This window comes from Lutjanus erythropterus, chromosome 1 (assembly GCF_056507025.1).
Source record: "Lutjanus erythropterus isolate fLutEry1 chromosome 1, fLutEry1.hap2, whole genome shotgun sequence".
Lineage (NCBI taxonomy): Eukaryota > Metazoa > Chordata > Actinopteri > Lutjaniformes > Lutjanidae > Lutjanus > Lutjanus erythropterus.
Window position 1 is genome coordinate 19,094,508 of NC_139317.1, and position 15,871 is coordinate 19,110,378.

Below are 15,871 nucleotides of genomic sequence, written 5' to 3' on the forward strand. Positions count from 1 at the left end.
CAGCTGAGAGGAGAAATGTGCAGCATTACTCTGCGCTGCTCTGTGCGGGCAGCGTTATTACCACTGTCTCCATTTGTGCTGCTTCTCCTCTCATAACACTGATTTGGATCTGTTGAGTCTGTGTTTGACACATACTGTATATGTATCAGTCATAAGCTGCTTCTACAAGAGATGTTATCATTTGTAACAGATATGAAAGGACCTTTTTATGGTTTGTAACAGATTTTTGAAAGGTCAAACGCATCATGCAGTGTTATCTGTCATTTAATCAATTGATTTGTTTCACTTCAGTCATGTTAGGTCATTAGTTTGAGTTATCTTTGTGAGATCTGGTTAAAAGGATGATTAATTCCACTCTTCTCTTTGTGGTTATAACAACATTGCTGCCACCAGCCATCACTGCAGCCTTTTCTCAAATGTAAAAACCTGCTTTCTTCAGTTGCTTTCTCCACTACGTCTCAGTGACATATCTGTGTTATAAAGTCATATTAACATATTTACATTTCACATCTGAAAAGTGGGACTTCACATAAGCTTACCATGTCAGAAATGTTGCACGTGATTTCACATACTAAAGTAGAGGCAGACTGAAGCAAAGTGAGACAATGGAAAAAGATTGAACATTTATATACATCTATTTAAAACAGAGTTGCATGTCTATATGGAGAAGTGTGATGCTAATAACTAGTTAATATTGTAGGTATTCAGTCTAGTTCACTGTAAAATATGCAACATTTTCCAAAAAATCGTTCCAAAGTTCTCCTTATTTTTGCGCTGTAGTGCATCACATGACGTTGTCATCTCAAGGTTCGGCCACTATGTCAAATTGGCTTCAGAAAGGACCCATGCCATCTGTAGACACACACAAATGACCAGAGGTAACTAAAACACAACTATTCTCAATATGATTGTACACTAATGAAAACATAGTATACTCCATTTCTGGCAAATTCTGCCAACAAATGCCCATAAATCTGGACCAAAGGGCCAGTAGCATTGGGGATGAGTTTGAATGCTGCTGTTGGCATGTTGGGCCAGTAGTTAGAAAATGTATCTGAGGTGGGAGCTGTGAGACAGGGGGAAAAAATTAAAATTCCTCATTGGCCTGCTGTCAACCTGCGTCTGCTGACTGCTCAGAGGAGCTGCTGCGTGACGGGATTCCTAATGACACTGCAGCAGCCATTGCCACAAATTGCTTTGACTTGATTTATTTCTCCTTTTACAACCCCCCCCCCCACCAACACCACCGCCGCCGCCACCACCACCCACCCACTGCTGCTCCTCCTTTCTTCCTCCCAACATCGCCAGTCAAGCATTCAGTTTCTCTCTCTGTCTGTCTCTCTCTCTGTCTTTCCGTCTTCACAGACACATAACTGTGTGCACATGGGATACCATCTCCTCGTCTGCACCATGCCAGTGGCAGGGAACATCTGTCTCTAGGTCCCCCTGCCACACAGTGTTAGAGTCAGGAGAGGTCGCTCACTCGACTGGCCAGTCTGGAAAGGCCTGTGGGCAGAGCAGGACAGGACTGGCTTGGATATGAGGGCGTCCAGGCGGAAATTTGTCCCCAGGTCCATCCTGCTTTGCCTGCCTCATGCCATTTGTATCTGTTTGTGTGTGTCTTTGCATTTGTGTGTGTGTGGAGATTTTGCCAGCACAGACATATTTTGTAGGTCAGAGGGCACCAAGGCATCAAAAACAACTAAAGGCTGCTTCTATGTGTCCTCTTGCTCTGTGTGTCTTTTGCTGAGCGTCTCTGATGCTCATGTCTTTCTGTTTGACTTTGGGAAATTCGTGTGTGCCATGCACAAACCGCCTTGTGTGTTTCCCATTCTTGCAGCAGTGCATAACTAGCAGTGATGCATCCCTGTGCTCAGCCACTGTTTGGCCAGTTTTAATCTCCTTACATTTAGACTGTTTAAATTGTCTCAGTTCAGTTAAGTTCCTATTTACCTAACCAAAGTGGAATGCTATCAGAGGCAGCAGGCAGTAGTCTGCCAGTCTCACAGCAGATAGCTCCTTCATGCAGCGACAGCCCAGATAAGGGGGAATGGGGGGAAAGTACTGTTTAATCAAACAGTGGAGGGAATAGGGGATGAGCACAGGGAGCCTGGACTGGGTTCCACCAGCTATTCATAAATCCATCACTAGGTTTGTGTCTTAAGTCCTTCTCAGTAACTACGAGCCGGCTTGTGAGAAGCGATTTATGTGTGTAAATCGGTTGCTTGGAAACATCTGTAGCACTGTTCAGTCAAAAGCAATCAAGTAATAAAGAGGACGTCATTGCAGCATCACAAGCTGTAACTTAACTGCAATATGACCATTTTAGAATGAGCCAAAATATATATTAAATTTAGCAGTCAGTTCTTTGTAAATGTAGTTATGACTTTGTCTTATTCATACAGTCAAAGCTGTGTGTTTCAGATGTATTAATGCAGTTTATAGTGAGAGGGAAATATCTGTTTATGCTAACCTAATGGATGTCATTTAGCTAACTTAGTCATGTAGTGTTACATTTTGTAATTTAAGGTTATTTTTGTATTGTAGGTTATTATTTTGTGTCATTAACAGTATGTAGATATATTGACTATATTTCATAATTTTTACTTCTCACTCTGAACAGGTCATAAACAGTATTAGCAAGCAGATGTTAGCCTTGCCACTAAGTTCAGTTGGCTACACAGGCCTGGTTTTACAAGGGTGCAGAAGCATGCATTGCAATGGGAGTCTGTGTGACCACTAAATACATTGTGACATTTAAACTTCCTCGTCATATCCTGCCCGAACTGTTGGCTACACTGCAACACTGCCCCCATGACTACCTGTGGCACTGCTCCATTTCGTCCGTATCTAAAAGCTTTCAGAAAATGTGCAGAAATACAGATTAAATGAATCCATATCCATACGTGTATCTAACATTGAGTATAAATGAACCTTTAAATACTCTCTCAGCCATTCACATCACTGGTCTCGTAGCTGTGAAACAGCTGTGCCAGTCACAGTTAAATGTGATAATGACAGCTCAGCGAACAGAAAGCTTTACCTCAGGAAATGTGTCGATGATTCAGTGTGTCACAACATGAACACACATCACCACAAATCTGCACCCAGACATATGGAGTATGATTTTCCGTCACGTTATTATAAAAGTGCTAGAAATACTGACTTTCCCGCTTTAACCACATTAGACATTATTTTCTATGCCAACTGTGTTTGGAGACTTTGTTTAACTGAAACAAATTATTTATATTTTATGCATGAATCCATTGTTGCAGCAAGTATTTAGTTTGAAAGACAGGCGCCTGATTAACTAGCATACTGTATCAGCAGCCTGTTTAACCCTCACAAAACAAAGGGATTTAAATAATTCATATACAAATAAGTTCATTTCTGTTGGTTTTTTTTAAAGGAGAACAAAAACAGATTTGGGACCACCACAGTAGTATTGTTCAGGTTGTTCATTTTATATCCTGTTATGCTCTTTTATGTCAGTAGCTGGTCGTATTTAGTTGTGATTTCTCAGGGGACCAGAGTTTAAGGGTGTGGCTGCTGCTGTGAGTCATAAAGAAAACTGTTGCTGAAAAGGAACAACGCTTACTAAACTTTTTCCAGCTGTGTTTCAGCATAATCTTTTCATCGGGGATCAAACTCAGACCCGTAACATCTGCACTGTTTTTTCATGCGGTTGCTACTAGAGCACCACCAATAATTTCAGATGCGCCCGAAGTCATTTTGTTCTGGAAGTGAACCTGTAGTTATGTACATAACACTTACCCTTGGTAGTCAGTGTAAATATTTAGTTTGTAAAAACTGATCTCAGTGTCGAAACTAGTTAGTTTGTTTGGTGCAGTTTCTATTTTAATTTAGTGATGTATAAATCTTCACTCAGTAAACACTCAGCTAAGTTTGAATTTACGAAGAGCAGGTGCAACTGACTCCTGGTGCACTTACCGGACATTTCTACTCTGTCGTCTTCTTCCTTGTTGTTCAGTCTGTTTCATTTGTCCTCATTTTTCTCCTTCCATTCTCTAGCTTTATTTCCCTTCAATCACTCCATTTTGATATCTGTAACTGTCTGTCTCTTTCAATATCCATCCATCCATCTTTTTCCGTGCCCTTTTCGGGAGGTGGGGTATTTATCATCTCTATACCTGGAGGTTTGAGGCCCATGCATTGGTCTGATAGATGGGCCGGCCACTGATGTGCAACCACCTCAGGAGACACAAACCAGACAGCTATTTAGTATCTGAACAAGACACATTGCTTTTCTTTTATTGTTTTCAGACTGCAAGGATGTGTGTGTGGGTGAGTGGGTAGGTGGGGAGAGGGAGGTTTAAGAGGAGGAGGAGGAAAGAAAGAATGGAAAAAAAAGAACAACAGATGCTCCTTGGCTGTCCAGAAAAATGCAGCAACTGTGCACAAGATGGGCCATTATCCATCTACAGTGTATCACTATGTTGTTGACAAATCAATGGCTCTGACAGTGATGATTCTGTGTTACAGCAAACATAAAGCACTCAGACAGTCTCCCTGCCTGCCATGGAGACTGCAGCGAGGGAGCACTCGGGGCAAGGGTGCTCATAGCCAGGAGGGGTGTGTGTGTTTGTGTTAGTGTGTGACAGAGAGAGTTTTCATTGAGCACATTTGTATTTTCTGTGCTTCTGTGCAGGCGTGGGTGTGAAATTTTAATGCAGATGCACCAGAGTTGCTCATGAAAGCTTCATGCCATTGATCACATTTTATGAATCATACATATTATTGCTAAGGCTAAACATTAACATTAATTGGAAATACCTCTCACTCTGCCTGTCTCCAGACATTTCCCAAGTTTCCAGAAGTAGCAGGGGCAGTGCAGCACTCTAATTCTTTAACACAAATCACTCTTTTCAGGAACCGTCTGCAGAGGCTTTAATGTGAGGCAGACTTGACCTGCTCCTGGTTAAAGCTGCTCTGCATTAATGTCCTACAGATGAGACATCTTCAGACGGGGTTGTAGCTCAGCTCAGTGAGGAACCACGACTGCTGCCTGTAGCTGGATGTGCTACAGAACAGTAATCCATTCATGCAGACTTACTGTACAGTATGTGGGATTTATGGTTAACATGCAGCGTGCATGCTGAGACAGGGAGGCGCTGCGCTCCGGTGGGCACGTATAGAGATATCATCTGTGTGTGGAAACTGGGAGTCAGAGATGGGGTGGGGGTGGGATGTAATGAGTTAGTCAAGACTTGTATCGTGAGTCCTAAGAAAGGGTTAGGGGCGGGGGGGGGGTCGTCTGAGTTTGATTGACAGGTAGTCTCAAAGCCCCCTGTGGCAGGTGCCAGGGGCAGGTCAGTGGGGTGAGAGCACTGTTACCCATCTAGATATAAACGCTTGACTGCTGTCTTTGGCATATGGGCCTCATGATGTTCAGGACATATGAGCCCATCGGTTTCTCATTCCACAAAGAAGATAAGTGGCTCAGTTATGCTGGTTTATTAATTTATTCTCTTATTTTTTTTCAGGGACAGTTCACATTCATGGACAGAGAAACTGTAAATGTTTTTTTCTGTTGTCCTTGTTCAGATAGTTACATACAGAGTTACATAAAATAACAGTAATATTTAGCATGCATAGTACAAATGAATGAGCATAGAGGCATACAGTACAGCAGAGGAAACTGACAAAGAAATCCATATTATATTATATTGTAAACTTCATTAACCCTCATAAACAAGCACAACATTTTTAATCTGTTTTCAAAATAATAAACACAGTCTTTAAATAGAATTAAACAGTAAAAGTAGCAGTGACAAAACAAACACTACAGACTTGATTGTTTAAAATTCATAATTACCATGTAAAAGTAAGGTTCTTAAACAACGGTTTCACCATCAGATTGATTTCGTGTTTGGCCAGGTTTTAAGATTTTTTGCCTCCATCAAAAAAATAAAAAATGTATTCAAGTCACAAAGCTAACCATCTGATTTTCTGATAAATAAATCTTTAAAAAAAAAAAACAGAGGTCATTTAACAACACTCTCTGCTGTTTTGATTGTTTTTCTATAATCTCTTCTAACCATCTGGATAAAACAAAAGATTTGTAACCAGTTTGCAGCCGTATTTCCTATCCTGCAACAAACAAAAGAACAGAAAAAAGACAAAAAGAAAAATATCAGCATTTGTGTGATATATACATTATTGAAAAGATAAATTCATTAGTGATTAACTGATATAACTGATCATTTTTAATTTTGGTTTATGTTGTGCAAATTGAACCAGGAGTTATGTCATTTCTGGCTTTTGTTTACATTAAGAAGAAGAGAAGCAAAACTTTTATCATATTTTTTCATCCAGATGGTTTGAAGAGCCTTTGAGGATTTTTGAAATATCTTCAGGACAGAGGTAATTGTTGATTAACAAACTTATGTGTTTTTTAAAGATCGAAAATCAGATGCTGAGCTCTGTAACTTGACTATTTAACTGAACTGATGGTCTTTTCCTAACCTTAACCAACGTGCTTTTATTGCCTATAACCTACCAAAAATCACAGTCTCGCCTTACTTTAACCAACACTTTAGCTGGAGGAGTCTGGCAGTTCTGTGGTGTTAAAATCCTGCACTTTATACGCCCTCCATCCACCACAACCACCTCCTTGTGGATACAGCACTTCATATAAATGTATTGTTCCAAAGAAACATTGTCTGTGAACCAACAGTAATCCAGGCAGGAATTACATAGTCACAAAAACACGATTTAAAGAAAAAATCAGTAATACACAAACAAATGCAGGAAGTTAACATGGACATGTTACTGGAAAGACATGTTGCTGTTAATTTTAAAAAATATATTTTTCATATGTGTGAGTGCCTGAAACCAGTTTATCATTTCTCTGGGAGGTCAGATCTCAGGGTTGAGTCCCTGTACTCAACACAGCACCCTGCTGCCCAAATTACAGAGGCTACAAAATCTATTGTGATGTTAAGCAAACAGAAAGAGGCAGAGAGACAAAATAATGCCAGAAGTAAAAAGCCCTGCGAGTGTAATTCTCGACTCAACTAAGCGGCCGATGCCTCTGATGTTATCCAGAGAGGGGAGAGGACAGGGGGAGCTGGAGGGGTTAAAAGGGAACAACGTCAACGGCGCACAGGCAAGAAGACAAGTGTCGACAGCGACAGGAAAAAGACGGAGGCTGCCCGTGTGCCTATGTCCCCTCCACCCGACCCCCACTACCCCCAACCCCCCTCCACTGCAGACAAGCATATGTGGGCTGACAACATGACATTGCCAGTGAAGAGAGGGAGGGAGAGAGAGAGAGAAAGAGGGAGGACCAGGAGCCTCTGTAGCCCTGACATCCCCAACTCTGACAGCTGATGGAGGCAGATTAGGCTCATGCAAGCACACAACTGTCAACCATCTCCCACCCCACACCCATCTCCTCAATTCTACACCCCTCCACCCCATCCAAAAACCCCGCGCAGATGCCGTCCTCCACTCTTCCGCATCCCTCAACTGCTTCTCCTCTCTCCATCCTCTCCCCCTAGTCACGCAAAGAGCGCACCGACCCCCAAACTCTCCTCCCAAAACAAACACACACACATCACAGTTTTGGGAGGATTACTTTTAAAATGCACTCCACCACAGATCACTGAATGCATGTCCTGACATGTAATTTGTAATATATTCCATTAGATTACTCAAATTAAGTAACACATTTTCTATACTTTTCAATGTTACGTTTGGAATACTTCAAAATCATCTTGAGGTTTTTGTCTGGGTCATTTCATGGAAACATCCCTTTACTGTTCTCACTAGGTCCCATAGAGCTTGTTATGCATGCCACACACACACACACACACACACGCACACACACACATTCAAAGACTGAAACGTGAATTGTGTTGAATATGTGGATAGTATTTGCAGCCAATTAGGCAGCTAGTTACCAGCCAAAATAACGACCGAGGCAAATCATTTTTTTTCTTTTAGATAGCTCAATCTATGTAAACGACATCCTCTGTCAGGATGACACTAGCATGAAAAAAAGATAAATTAAAGGAGACATTTCTAATATATTTGCTGTAATAAATCCTAAAATGACCATGACATGTCATCAAAGATTAAAGAAACACGCAAAGTTGAAACACTTGCATCTCTGACAACAACACTACAGCTGCAGTGTCCTTGTTTGACATTTCTGTTCCAGCCATAACTTCCCTTTTCATGTTATTAAAGTTCAAATTAATCAATTTATGAGTCATAAGAAATCATTAACAATCTTTTAGAAAGTGTAGAAGTTTATAATAGTTAAACTGAGCAATATGTTCATGGAGTCACTGAGCTCCAAGATTTGACAGTTGTAAACAGTTGATCAACTTACAGTGCAGGATTCACCATCACGTGTTATTGTCAAACTACCATGTTGTGCTTTTCTTGTGCTCCTGCAGTCGTCCTGCAGCTTGTCTGAGTTTTCTCAAGTCTGTGGAGGAGGGGGCAGGAAGAGACAACTCATTTTAACCATGGGTCGTGCATTAAATAGGATTTCAGAAAGCAACACCGTGATGTTGTAACTTTCTTGACCATGTGTTTAGGTGCAATGTTCTTTATATTTCCATGACAAAAGCACATTCCTGACTGTGTCCTGGCTGTGTATCTCCTCTCATGTGGTGTGTGACAGGTGTACTTCACACACACACAAATTGTCGCACATTTTTAATCATTTCTTTTTGGTAAATGTGTGTCTCACATGAATTTTAGAGCAAATAGAACCAAACCGAATAAAATAATTCCTCCAACTAATCTGTTTTTAAGGACAGTAATTCAGATTATCACCAATTTAAACTGAAAATCAGTCCCTCCAGTAAATTGCGATGTTGGAATCACAATAGTTTACGCAAATTCAACCAATCCCTGAGAATTCTGCATGACCTTGCAATTTTGTTCAGTCACCACAAGTTTTCAACAGATTGTGTTGATTTGTTTTTTGTTTTTTTATTTTGTAACAGGGACTTTCATTGTTAATGACATTTATTAATGCTCTGTACACTTCTCTATTTTATATGTAATTTTGTGCTTGGTGATTTAACTGAGTTTGAGCTCCAAAAAGATTTTTTTGTTTCTGGAACACACCACAGGCGCACTTCTTTATTTACAAATGAATGATATTTTATTAGATTTTTTGTAATCCTGAGCCTTTTTGGTAAACCTTCATAGGACACTTAGAACAGAGAGCAGTTTTTTCTCTCCCTGGAACAAGTTGCCTTTGATTTTTAGTCAATTATACATAAAATGCTACTTTTTTGCAATTTACACAATTTGATTTTTAAAAAATCCTAAAAACATTGCCACGTGCGTCGCATTTTTTTTAATGAAAGCTGCCCTGAAAATTAAGCATTTGAACTTGCAACAATCCCTAAAAAAAACCTTCAAAATCCTGGAGGGACTGTAACCGTAACGCAGTACAGTTACTCATATTTTGTAACCGAAATTCGAAACACCACTTGTATTCAGTTAGCCCTCATCCCTGCACTTTCACACATTTTTTTTCCAGAGAAACAGGGCATCACAGTCTCAGCAGCACTGAGGGGATGATGTTATAGCCATAGGCTGGTTGTACTGATGCAGTGTTTATGCTTTTGCTTAGCCAGCTCTGACCCAGCTGTATTGACAGCCGAGGTCTAACTATCGAATCAAGATGCTAGTCAGAAACAACAATGTGGAGACCCGAGCAATTTCACACAAGCCCTGTGCCTGTTACTGTATACAGCAGATATCCATTACGGTAATGTCTGTAATCCCCGTGACTCAGGTGCCCTCACACAGTCCAGGCGCCTGCGCTGGGGTCAGCTGGATGTATGAACACACTTAGCTGGATTAGCTGTACATATACATATAACTAGACTGTGCATCAAGGGTTTTTTTTTTTTGCACTAGTGTCTTATCCCACTGTGAATAATAGGCTCAGTTTTTCTGGTTGGAAGTTACTGTTTATGATTTTAAAAGAGGAAGAAAGGAAGCCATTTCGTGTGTGTGTGTGTTGCTTGTATATTTCTGAGTAAGAAACAGAAAGCTAACATTTTACTCTGACAGATAGAAAGAGAAAGAAGGAGTGTGTGTGTGTGTGTGTGTGTGTGTGTAGTGGGGCAGACATCCACCCTGGGACAGTATGTCATCGATTGAGCTGCAGGAAGAGGCCTATTATCTCCAGCCATGGTTCAAGCGGGGGAGTCAAGTGTGTCATATGTGTTGGCTCTAATTGGCAACCCACCCTGGTGGAGGCTGACTGGGGCGAAGGCAGAGCTGCAGTAACTCTCACACCACCTCCACCCACTGTTGCCTCTGGATACGTTACATTGTGCTGTTCGAGCTGTTGTTTTTCTGCCCTGACAAAGAAATTACACATTTGTGAATGCATTGAATGGAAAAACACAAGGTGACTGCAATATAGTGTGCTGTAATGTATTGTGCTGTGTGTGTTGTGTACAGCGGCGCGTGTTGCAAGGCTTATTGCGTTAATTTTGATTAGCAGGCTGCACTTAACTGTCTGACTGTTGTATTGTGAGTCAGTGTCTGTTGTTTTGCCGCTCAGTATTTTACTCTGCGATCCTCAGGGTCATTATTTTTCCATTCTTCAAACATCTCTTGTTAGACAAACCCTCACAAGTTTTCTCTCTCTCCCCCCCTCCTCTCCAGCTGAAGGTTTACATGATCTAAGACTGCCCTCTGCAGGCGACAAAAGGCACAACATCTGCTGCAAAAACTAGAAAATACTAATAATCACAATCTTAATCTTTCTATGGGTGGATGAAGGCTGAACAAAAATCAGAAGCCAGCGGGTTAACGGTCTAATTAAAAAACACAGTTTGAAAAAAAGTCTGCAGTATATCAGATTTGTAAAAGGTCACATTCAGTCTCTTTTGGTTATTCATTATTAATTCGAAGTGGGTTTGTTCATTTCAGCCTTATTTTTATTGTTTGAAAATCTTTAGTTTTAATATAGTTTTCAGATTTAGATTTGTTGTTATTGCTTTTTTTATATGGGGGAATAATATATTAGGGGCAAGATCTTTTTGCACAGACTTTTATACTGTTTTATGATGTTTACTGCACATACCGTTTTTATATCTACCTCGGTCATCTTGTTTTTATACTTCCCTCTTTCTTTTCTTTTCCTTTCTTTTTTCTCTTTTCTTTGGGAGGGGATTTGGGTTAGTTAGATTCTTTTTAGGTCTCTTTTAGATGAAGGTCCTTTTGATTCACGGTCAGCTGCTTGTGTCAATAAAAAGACAAGACTTGACCAGACCTCTTTTGGGTACAAGCTGTTTTAGGGGTCATAACAATCATATGTACTAATGCCTCCTCATTCTTGTTGTTTTGATTTATTTGACCAAGTTACCAAAAAATTAAAGACATTTTCTGTATGTTTTTTAGTTAGTTTTATAAGTACACAATATACAACATTTAGTCAGTTTCAGTCTAATTTTAATGTTTATTTCTTTTAACTGAAATGTGCTTACTTTAGATTTAGTTTACTATAATAACTTTGGTTCAAGGTGTCTGGACTTGAGTCTAGAAGACGTTTCACTTTTCATCCAATTTCGAAATGAAGAAGCCTCTTGGATGAGAGGCAGAACGTTTTCTACAACTCAATCAAGTCCAGTCGCCTACAACAACCTTTTCTATCAACCTTGGTTCAAATATGGAAACTTTTTTGTGTGATACTTATTATAGATGAGACATTTTCGCAACAAATTTGCAAAACTTGCGACGTTCAACAAATGTTTTGGCAGCCAATCAATGACTCACACTGATGATTACAGTATCACTTCTACATTATACATGCATAAATTATATTACTGCTTTGCAATGCACTTCAAAGGGTGTTCAAGCTTTGGTCTAATAGGCTGCTTACTTAGTGGCTGTTATACTTTGTTGTCAGTTGAACTGACTTCTTGTCAAGGAGGCAAGCAGGCAAAAATAACCCTGATAATAACCGTAACCCTAAATCAAAGTCATAAACAAGTCCAGTCATTAGCCATTAGCTTTCTTGTAGAAGGGGCTTTCCAAACTAATGATTTATCAACACAAGATATGGTTGAATCAATACTTGTTCACAAAGAAGTCAAGAGATTCAAGCTGAGGCAGCCACAAGTAAACAAGCAACACAGGCTATATAGATAAATGAAAGAAAATACAAGTGAGATGACTTGTTAAACTTCATATGAGACCAATACAGATTTCTTTATGTGATTTTTGAAAGTCTAATCAACCCTTAAAGAGGGTATTTGGCTGTTAGAGGAGATTTTTCCTTACAGAGAAACAAAAACATTATATTTTCCACATCAAGTACTGTTAAAAATGTACAAAATAATAATATGTTTAGGTAAAACAAAATGCAAAAGACAGAAAGAGCAGATTTTCCAGATGGTTCACCACTTTGTCTGTCACTGGCATCGGTGATATAGTGTGAAAACGAGTACAAGTTTCCTCTGCCTCCCTCCAATATTCATCATTAATGGTGTTACTGTGTCCCCGGTGAGCCAGACAGCTAGCAGGTTAGGTTCCTTATTTCCTGATCAGTGGGGCTCCTCCTGTGTGTTCAGAAGAAGAATATTGCGTAGTGATCTGACTGCAGTTTCAAGAGCACCACAACGTCTTCTTCGCTATTATCGCCTCAGTGGGACCCTGCACGAACAAGCCTTTGAAACTCACGATCTCATTTCAGCGTGTCCTGCCAGGTCTGAGTAACTCAAAGTTGTCACTGTGCTTCAGTGCGTATGTGCTGCTTTTGCATTTCATCTCCTTTCCTATATAATTAACATTTCAGAAGTTCCTGTGTTGCTTGCACTGTCATCAGCATAAATATATTATACTATACTACTCACCAAACCTGTTGAACCTCTCCTGCCAAAAAGAAAAATATTGAAGGCTCTGATGCTTGTAATTTCTTTGAATTGTAAACTGACTTGACAGATAATTCTGTCACTCGCTTAATTTGTCATAGACTGAATCTTGCTTTCATTCTGAATGACTAGTTTGGATGTCAAGCATATTAACCCGCACAGCAGCACCAGAAGCTGATCCATTTGCAGTATTAGCAAGTACAGCGGCCTCGAAAGCTCAAGACACTGCAGCATACCATCAAATTAAGATTTATTCTTGTAGTGAAGGGTTCATTGCATGGGTGAAACAGTCTCAACAAAACGATCTAAAATGCAAGTCTCCTTCAAAAACAGTCAAGAATTTTGGTATTATTGGATATAATGTTTTTTAGGTTTAATTTTAGGTACATTATACATGACTAGTTAATTTAATAATAAAGCATTGCATCATATTTTATAAGCTCCCTGGCTGTTTTGCATGTAAAATCTAAATCTGAAAAGTAACTAGCAACTAAATACTAGTAATAAAAAGTACAATATTTATCTCTGAAACGTAATAAAGTAGAAGGTATATATAAAGTAGCATTAAATGGAATATAGTGCATGTGTAAATGTACTTTCCTTTAAAGGTTTAATCAGTATGTTTTGTCCAAGCTGTTCATAAACACAGCAGAAAGATACTAAGATTGTTGATTCTCATTCCCAGGATGTCAGATAGCAACAATCAGGATTGATAAAGTGTCCAAAGCACAGCAAAATAATGAAAAATAAAGGCAGAGGGTATGGTGTCTGCAGATATAGACACTGCCACACACTCAATTTCATGTGAAAATGGATGCTGAGATAAAGAAAATATATATTCTTTTCATAACAAAACAAAGAGGATAATTTGTTCATTTCATTCAATAGTGCCACAATTAAATAATCAACTCAGGATTATTGATTATAGATTCATTTTTTGCACACATTTATTGTTGTTATCTACAGTTTGTCTCTTTATAAATTGATGTAAGCTGTTTTTTTGGCCAGCAGTGGGCAGCAGAGCGCTGTCTCTGTAACTGCAGGGAAGAATTTTCTAATAGGGTGTCAGTAATCAGTTTCAACTTTTAACTTAAGTATCACATTTGGACCTGGGCTTATTTCTTAAAAAAAATAAAACACAGAAAACTTGTACAGAAAACATTCATCTAGATTGTTAAGCACACGCCACATGAGATGTGTGCATGCACTGTGGTATGAGAGCCTGTTGTTAGAAAAGTGTGTGTGGGGGGGATGACGGCAGGGAAACATCAGGGCGGCTCCTGCCAACTGCCTCTGCCTGAACAGACAGAGACAGGTGCTGCAAAATCACCCCTTTATACCACAACCCTCTCTCTCTCACACACACACACACACACACACACACACACACACACACACACACACACACACACACACACACGCTCATGGACACGGTGACACATGGAAGCATGCTGACACCCACTCGGAGCACACACAGTTTGCCTGCCAACACACTCAATTATTTCACTGCTGTACTTTCTAGCACGAGAGTTTCTAGACTGTAGTATCAACAGTATCACCGTCTCCTGTGTAACTCAGAGAGTTTCATGTGTGGAGCTGATTCCATGTTTGTAACTGTGGTATTTAAAGGTGCAGTAAGCAATTCAGGAGAACGATGTTTAATTGTTGAATCTTATCGACCTGTGATTGGCCAAAGTCTCTTCTCATTGGTTAGACTTTCTAAAGCCTGAAAACAAAGGCAAGAGGAGGAGCAGAAATCTAGTTTTCTCTTCTTTTTCCATTATGTTTCAAGGTTATTATGATTTATTTTTGCTCAGTGACACCAAAAGTAAACTGTGTACCCCAGCTTAACACACATTACATGAGCATTAAAATGTCTAAAAACAACTAGACCTATGTTATATACAGAAACAGAACTAACTGTAATGTTAATAAAAACTTTAATTTGTTTGTCACTGAGTATGATTTCTGCCTGAGTCATATCAGACTGATTTTTATCAGGAATGGTGGTTAAACTGCAGGCACCTAGGCTCACTGTCCCGGTCCAAGTGTGTAGGAGGAGCTAACGTGGCGCAAAACTTGTGCAAAACAAGAATCGAGAAAGGCTGTGTCTAAAGCCAGTGTTTGGTTGGTCTGTTCTGGACTTCTGTAGAAGTCCTCAGTCTGTCCTGTCCTGTGTCCTCTGTCTGCTTTGCCTGTGTGTGTGCAGGAGTGTGTATTTCTCTCTACAGCTCTCGCAAAGAGAGAGCAGAGGACAGAGATGGAGAAAGCAACATAACTGTTGGTGGCTACAATTTTATAGAGCCTGACCTCTCAACCTGTACACTAACTACATTGGCTGGAGGCTAAAAACCACTGCCAAGCAGATTGATCTCCTGAAACGTCCCAGACACAGCAAACTATGAGAAAACAAGAAGGGCAGAGTCTCTACAGATATAGACACCACCATACATTTCTAGAAAACGGGTCAGAAGTGATGATTGACCTTCTTGTATGAGTCTATACATAAAAATCCACATAGTATGCCATTAATATCCACATTTGTCTTCACTTTTGGTTTTTAGTATGAATGGATGTCTGTCCTTCAAGTAAAGGAGCTTCTCTGTGATGAAGGAGAAACCAGTGTGATCTGAAGATGTTTACTCTTTAAAGATCCGTATCGACCTTTGACATGTGACCAGACTTGCTGATAGGGTGTTGAAAGTAGCGTTGTGGGGATCTGGACTCCTTAACCCCCCCCCGCCCCCTTGTCTAGCCATCCCATAATGTCAAACACATCTTTCCTGCTTGTTGTGTCTCCCCTGAGAACATATGTATAACTTCTCACTCTGTTTTTCTGCCTAAGGAGGGCATCCGCGTCGTCCTGCAGCAGACGTGGTTACCTGAAACACTCATCAGTCATGGCAGCGTTTCAGTCAAATTTTAAGCATCGCACACATGGCGATCTCTGCTTTGACATCACCCACGGAGCACCATAGATCTTCATCTTC